Below are 8,276 nucleotides of genomic sequence, written 5' to 3' on the forward strand. Positions count from 1 at the left end.
GGGCATGCAATTCATATAAAAAGGATGAGGACCTTACAGTCTGAAAAGACACCTTATCGAGGTGACAGGAAGCTGGGTTCAGAGCAGGCAGCTGAGAGTGTGTCCTCTGGTGCAGCCCCCTCTCTCCTACCAGTGCCCTAAGGCACTGTCAGTTAAAGCCTCAGTGTGTCTGGGATCTGTTCAGGGCCTCCATCTCCGGCATAGGCAGTGCTCTCTTACTGATGAGCTACTAGCCTCTGGTGTCAACTGAGATGTTGCCAGACCATTTTTCTGTCCATCCAGCCCTCCCTTCTGCAAGTGACAGTGGCCATATGCTCCCTCTGGGGCTGGAGCTTTCCAGCAAAGGATCTGTTTCTCAGGTTAGGAAGAAAGTGGGAGAGAAAATCCAGCTTTCAAATTAAGGGCACGTGAAATTCGGGGCTTCCAAATTAATTCAACACAATCATTTCCTTCTTTGAAGGAACCCTAGGCCCACGCAAGCCCGGGCTGGAGGTTCAGCTCCTCCTGCTTCCTATAGGGTTGTTGGAAACGCAGCCATCTGTGAATCAAAGGAAGCCTGCGAGCGGCCCGCCTGCCCACGGTGGGGGGCGGCGCGGAGGTGGTCAGGAAGGCTTTGGAGAGCGAAGGCAGACGAGGAGCCGAACCGCCTTTCTGAGCCCCGTCTCATCTCTTTGTCCAGGTGTCCAGGCAGGGCTTTGAAAGGTGCCCTGGGAGTGGAGAGCGAGCTGGGAGCAGCTCCCCGTAGGAGCTTCCAGCCACTTTACTCGACCCGCGGCTGTGAGTCCCCTTTCACTTCCCAAATCATCACTTGAGGATTTCCCACGGCTTGAACCACGGCTCTGCCCTTCTTTTCCTTCTAGAGCCACAACCTCACCTCCATCTGCGCCCCTGCCGTCCCCCGCCTCCCTGGGTGTAGAGCCCTGCCTCATCTCCTCCTTTGGCCCAGGGCCCCTCGCAGCCCACGGAGACACTGATCAGGCTTCCCTGCCGGGAACCTTGTCTCCTCTAAGTGGTTTTCTCTCTAGAAAGGAAAACCTCACTCATTTCTGTCTTTCTCATTCTACACGGTTTAACCCTGGCTTGACATGTAGGGAATTTTTCTCAGGGAGCCGTTTCCTTTTAATGTAGGATAATATTTGCTTTAGTAGCTGGGTATGTTGCTGGAGCTTTGATAGTAAAACTGAGGTGTATCTAGAAATTTGCAAACTTGCTTTAGTGGGGAGTGAAAAAATATGGTTTTCCTTAATAAAATCTTTAATAAAGGACTTGTGCTGCATTGGGAATGCACCAGTAGTGCATCCTCTGGGGTGGCTGTTTAGATGGGCAATCAGCCACTGCCCCGGGGTCCTTACACCTCATTTTATGATGCTTGGGGATCAGCAGGCTTAAATTTGCCTTTACTTCAAAGGCCACTGGAAGAGAGGGAAGAGCTGCATAACTTAGAGCTTAGCATGTCTAAGATTCACACATCTCCCAAGCACCCGTATCACCCCCCATGTCACAGTCTGGGTGGGATGACAACTTCCCCACTCCGCATGAAGATCAGAGATTTTGAGATTGTTCTTTATTGGCATGATTGGAATCTTTGCCAGTTGTGCATATATTGATAAGAATCTAATGGGCATCCTGAAAACTGCAAAGATGATGATAATGAAGACACAGAGGCATATTTTTAAGGAATCCAGTTAAAGTACAGTCCTTACATTAGTGGACAGGAATGCAAATTCCCAAAACACTTAGGTTTTGGTGCTGGAGCTGGGCAGGGTACAAAATCACCCAGGTTGGTCTTCAGCCAGAGCGTGGCTGGAGAACCCCGATTGTGACTGCTGCACGCATGGCTTATGTCGCTGTCACTTTCAGCAGTTACTATTTTAACCAGGTCAGTGCCTGATCTCTGCCTGCTGGGAAAGTCAGCTGTGTCCCTCCTCCAGCCTCCCTCCCACCCCAGTGGTAACGAAGGCATTTCTAGCCCTTTCAGCAGGGGTGTGCTCAGCGCAGAATACAGCTTGGCTCCTGGGCCACCTGTTCCAGAGGTGTCTTTGGGACTGAGGGGCCTTCTCTCTGCTTCAAGAAGGCAGACCCCAGGCGTCAGGCCCACTTGGGACTTGGTGAGCGTCCCTGGGGAAGCAGAGAGGAAAAGGGGAAATGGGCTCATAATGCAAATCATTGCTCACGCCCCCAAGTTTCAGTTCGGCCTCGGAATGCAAATGAGCTCTGCCGCCACCTCCCAGACAGTAAACTGGCAGGGAAAGCCTAGACTTAGAAGTAAAACGTTGACCCCTTCGCAGGGCCTGGTCACTTTTGGCCTGAGCAGGGGAGGAGTGCACTTCAGGTTTCCCCAAAGGAGACAAGTCAGGATCCAAGGGCTGTTTTAATTGGAATTATGTCTACCTGAAGAAGTCTAATTTTTCTCAGGATCTTTGTCATTCTCTGCGTGTTGCTTAAATAAGAAATGTGAATATTAGACAAATACGGGCAGATAAGAAGGGCTGTTTTAGCATTCCTTTGGGGGAACAGGGGGTGTGGACCCTGAATTATTTTCCAGTGCTGCCCTGCCTAGGATCAAATGAACATTTTGCTCTAAAGACTAATTGAACTAGAAGTCACCTGAAATGAAAGGAACGTTGGAATTTGTGTTTGTGTGTGTATAAGCCCTCAGGCAATTAAACAGTGAGGAAGCAATAAGTAAATCAGAGATCCATTACAAGTTAACAGCCACAAAGCAGGCGGTTTTCCCCTAAGTCAATTGTTTTATTTGATAAAGAAGTTTCAAATTGGGGCATGTGGACTAAAGTTCACTCTATTTCTTACAGGGTGTCAATGTCTTTGAGCCTGTGCTAGGCTGTTAGGCAGGGCCACCATAGCAAAAGACCACAGACTGGGTGGCTTAAACAACAGACATTGATTTTCTCACAGTTCTGGAGGCTAGAAGTCAGAGATCAAGGTGTTGGTAGGGCTTTTGTTTTGTTTTGTTTTGCTTTTTTCCGGAGGCCTCTCTCCTTGGCTTGCAGAGGGCTGCTTCCTTGCTGTGTTCTCCCTTGGTCGTCGCTCTGTGCTCCCACAGATGATGTTCCGATGTCCTCTCTGTGTCCTAATATCCTTTCCTTGTAAGGACACCAATCACGTTGGATTAGGGCCACCCTAATGACCCCATTTTAGCCTAATTACCTCTTTAATGACACTATCTGCAACAGAGTCACATTCTGAGGACCTGGGGGGTAAGGCTTCCACACATGAGTTTGGGGGGATGCAGTTCAGCCCATAACACAGCCCCAGTTTCCTCACTGGGAAAACTGGAATAAAACTTCCTATCCTTTCTTATGTTTAGGCTCAAATGAGATAGGGGTGGGATGGGCAGCTGAGGACAATGTGTCTTAGGGGCCAATGTGGAAGTTGCATCCTCAGTATACACCCAAGGTTTGGAGGCCAAGTTTGCCATGAAAAGATGAATTTGCAAAGGTGCTACTAAGTATCACGCTTTCTTAGCTATTTGAGCTTAAATGCAAATGATGTTTTCATTTACTTATTCATCACCATTGATTTCAGACCTACTCTGCTGGGCACTGGGTCAGTGTAATCCATTATCTACAGATGATGCAGAATGGCGAGCTGGCTGGATGAATTTTGTAGGAAACTTCATTAAGCAGGAGAAGACTTCTAATTTGTCTTCCTGTGCAGCTTATGGGGAGCTTCACAGAAAATATCTCTTGCCTTCAACAACTTCCCCTGACTCTTCCTTCCTCAGTCACAGGAGGCTACTCAGGATCTGGAGATTCAGAAGAACTTGGAGGTCACCCTGGGTTGGGGGCTGGAACCACAAAGGTTAAATTCAGGGTGGAAAAATTCAGATTCTGTCACTCTTAGAGACTGAATATCTGATATAGTGAGGCAAAGCTGGGTTCTATGAAAAACAAGGGTCAGTTACACACACACACACACACACACACACACACACACACACACACGGAGGAGTGTACAGAGGCCAGAAGAGTTTGCACTTGTCCTTGAGTAAAGTACGTAGCACTGGTATTTTTAACTGTTAGGGAGTCCCAAGCTGTGCTGAAGTGTGCCCCAAGTTCACAGAGGGTAAAACGACATCATCATGCACCCTCGATCTCTCTCTCAAATTTTGGAACTTCAAAGCTGAATGAGGAGCATAAAATCCAAGCTCTGATGTCAGCTATGGGAACTCCTTCTCTGTTGGGTTCTAGTCACATGACAGGGTGTGGGCGAGATGGGAAATTTAGCCACACTGTCCTTGGGAATCCAAGGGCAAAGTGGTGACACCTTGATTTCTTTCTGGTGCCCAGTTCTGAGTCTGAAGTGTCACTGTCCAGGAGGAGTCCCAAGAAGAGATAAGAAGTCCACAGCCCCGAAATAGATTCTGCGATAAACGGAGGCAGAAACGAGCCTGCAGTAAGTACTAAGGAGGAAGGGACTAAAGAGTATTGGAAAGTCCACTTGCTACATGACAAAAGCAACCTCGAAAAAACGGGAAGAAGAGGGACCTCAGGAATTTAACTTTTTACCTTGGGCCAACAGACCATTTTGTAGTTCTGAAACTCCTTTGGACTTCAGTATTGCTTTATTTCCAAAACGGGACTGGAAATGGGAATGACAAAGCCAAAAATATCAAACAGCCTTAGATCCTTGGTAAAAAAAACACTAGCAGCAACACATGGCAGAGCTCACCTCCCCCATGCTTCACATTTCATTGTAAGAGGAAAACCACAAGCTGAACCCTGCAAAGGCTATTATAATTAACTCACAGGTCCTCCTGTGCTTCCTAGCGGTTTTTGAGTCTCTGAGGTGCAGAAGTAATGTGAGATGGGGTTATTTAATATGTGTTATGGGAGGAGGAAACAAAAATGCATTTTTAGTCTTGTTTGCTGAAAGAGTCCATTATGTCCATTTAATTTACTGTTTCCAGGTTCAAGGGAATCATCTCCACGTGACATTTATCTACGTTAATTTGGGATAAGAGGCGTTAACATGTGTCAACCCAGGTTTTAATGGCAAATAACAGAGACCAAGTCTGGCCCCTTGAAGCAGAAAAAGCATTTATTTAAGTGTATTAGATGCTGTCCTAGAACCCAGGAGGGTGGAGAATAAAGCTTGGAGGCTGTATAATCAGCCACAATCCCTGACATCAATTCTGAGGCTGTCCTAAGTGACACTCCACTGCCTTTGCTTGGAGCAAGAGACTACAGCTTGTCCTGGACCACGTCTCACATTGAACAAACTCTGGGTCCTCTATAAACTGGCTGTAGTGGCCACCATCCCAGCACACCCCCGAATCCTAACCAAGGTCCTCCTGGTCCTCCCTCTCCAATGATCTTTATGAGGCTCTCCCCCTACCTCTTTTGGGAAACCCAACCTGAGCCAATGGAAGGGGGCTCATGCTCTGGAATTATGCCTCCCCCTTGCTGTACCCCCAATGCTTTTGCTCAGGTTGGAGTCGTTCTGTCTGGAGTGACACTGGGGTCTTCAGCTTGATGGTCAGTGATGTTTGAAGAGGTGGTCCAGACCCCTTGGTAACTGAGCCCTCTAGGCTGGGTCCCCTTGTTCTGCTGTGGGCATGGTAGGCACTCCTGATTCTTTGAGTACTTGGTCTGTTAGAGCAGGCTCATGCATGTCTGAAGGAGGGACAAGTATGAAGCCTCAAGGGGCAGTGTAATCTAGACTCATATCAGGAAAGAAAATTCTCACATACACTGCAAGGCTCTTTTCCTGCAGGGACAGCCAGATTTATTTTTTATGCAGAGTGGTCACCTTGGAGGCCCACCAGATAGTAAAGGACCCCCATACTACCCTCTAGTGGCTACTCCTGTTGACACTCTCCACAAATGCTCCTGGCTGACCATTTATGGAAAGGACTCTTCCATCCTTTTGTTCTTCTCCGTCTCCCTCTGGGGGGTGGAGGGTGGTACAGGGCCTGGTGCTACTTCTTCCCATGACTGGGTCATGTGTCACCCTCTACAGGTTGGTGGTACGAGGCCATATGTTGAACATTTAACGTGGTGAAATAACCAGCTTGAGAATTAACTATGCCTATTTTTTTTCTTAGCTGTAAGCTCATCAGGAAAGAATGAGAGGTATTTTTTCCTTCTTCCAAAAGAGGAGCCAGGTTCTGTGTCCTGGGTGTCTGGACTTCTCCTGTCTCAGGCGAGCTTTAGATGCCTGTGTTTTCAACAGTCTAGGTTCCTGCAGGAGATAGGACTTAACCCACTGGAAGGACAAGGGCTCTGTGGGTTGAAGGGGAGGGTGCAAGGGGTGGAGCCCCAAGGCTGGCCAGATGCAAGGAGTGAGGTTCTGAAATGGTGAAGACCCACCTTAGCTTGCAGGCAATACCTTGTGAAAGGGGACACCTTGGACAAGGGCTGGTTACCTGCAGGCCAGTGAAGGATCAGGTACTGATCCCTGAGGCTCTAACAGCCAAGGCAAGTGTCCCCTGTACCCAGCCTGGCAGGTGAGGAGGGGAGCACTCACCATTAACTGTCTGCCAGCACCTGGACCAGGCTGGCCTGGGCTCACGGAGCTAGTGAGGCTGGCATCCGATGGATCCACAGCACCGAACAGGTGGCCTTGGACTGCATCCGTAAGGGGATGTAAGGTGAACCAGCTGAGCACTGACCCCACGCTTAGAGGGGCCCTACTATGGCCCTACTAAGTTCCCAGGGTTCCTTACAGCCCAAGACTGGAGGTGGGAGCCCCAAAGAATAAAATGGATACTGGACTTCTCCCTGACCCTTAAGAAACCCTATTTTGGAAAAATTTAAATTTACAGAAATGTTACAGAGACAGTACAGAGAGTTCATGTCTACTGCTCCCTCAATTTGCCCCAAACGGAGGCAAATTCAGTGAGGGGTAGACATTGGGAACAAGTTACTTTTCCATGGTACGTTGTCAAAACTCAGAAACCATCATTGGTACACTATATTAACTAAACCCCAACTTTATTTTGATGTAACTAGTTTTTCCACTAATGTCCTCTTTCTGTTCTAGGGTCTAATCCAGGGTACCATGTTGTATTTAATCACCATGTCTCCTCAGCCTCCTCTGATCTGTGACAGTTTCTCAGTCTTCTCCTGTTTTTCATGACCTTGACAGTCTTAAGGAGGGCTGGCCAGTTATCCTGCAGAATGTCTCCCAGATTGGGTTTGTCAGATATTTTTCTCATATTAGACTGGAGCTATGGGACCTGGGGACTTGCCCTTCTCATCACATCACGTCACATCAGAGGGTACGTGCATGACACCCACATGACATCACTGATCAGGTCGGCCCTCGTCACTTGGTGAAGGAGGTATCTGCAAGGTTTCGCTGCTGTTAAGTCACTATTTCCAATTCCCTATTCCTATTCTTTATAAGCCATCCTACCCTGTTCTATTTGCAATAGAAAAATAAGAAATGAGATGCTCCTTGTAGCTGAGTGCTGTGGAACAATTCCTGGTATATTTATATTTGAACAAGGGTTTTCTTGAAGCCCTCTGCCTCAACCAAAAGTAGCAACTCTAACGGTAGACATTTCAGGCTCTGTGACAGTTGGGTGGGGGCGTGTGGGCTTGGGCGATAACTGTAAGCAGCGTTCTCAATCCTACCACTCAGGCAGTACCCTGCTCCTCTGCCTATATATAGGGCCAGAGCATGGAGTTTCCTGTTCATAAAATCTTAGTACAGATTTGAAAACTTAACACGCCTACATACATATCAGGGACTATCCTTCCACTTATTTTCTGACACAGGGTGTGAGTGCAGATTTAGAAGGGGTGATGATTGTTTACCCAGGACAAATGAAGTATCTTTGGTTGAGGATGTAATTAGAGAGGAATATGGCTCCCCTTCTATTTCTAGCCCAAATTGTTCCCAATGAGACAGTCATTCCATTTCCAAAGCAAGACCTTCCCTACATCTTTGAAATTGGAAGCTACATAAGGATGAAAACAGGTATACAACCCTCACCTGTGTTCCCGTTCATCAAGTAGAAAGATGCTGCTTTCAAAGTCTTGTGGTGGCCACTTTCAGCTCCAGGTATCACTTTCAGCACCTCTTGTTTTCCCAACTGTTCCGATGACCCTGAGAGTTATGGATTTTCAGGTTTAATGCTTTAGACAGAAAGTACTTCTGTGGTTGGAATCAGCAGGAAGACTCTATGAATCATTTCGAATATCCGAAACAACAGTCAAAGTAGTTATTGGAACATTGCAGAAGTTGTTTATTGGGCTTCTGACTCGTAGAGAAGCAAGGAATTTAGCAACAGATTTAGAGCAATAAAG

The sequence above is a fragment of the Balaenoptera acutorostrata genome, chromosome 16 (genome assembly GCF_949987535.1).
Source record: "Balaenoptera acutorostrata chromosome 16, mBalAcu1.1, whole genome shotgun sequence".
Lineage (NCBI taxonomy): Eukaryota > Metazoa > Chordata > Mammalia > Artiodactyla > Balaenopteridae > Balaenoptera > Balaenoptera acutorostrata.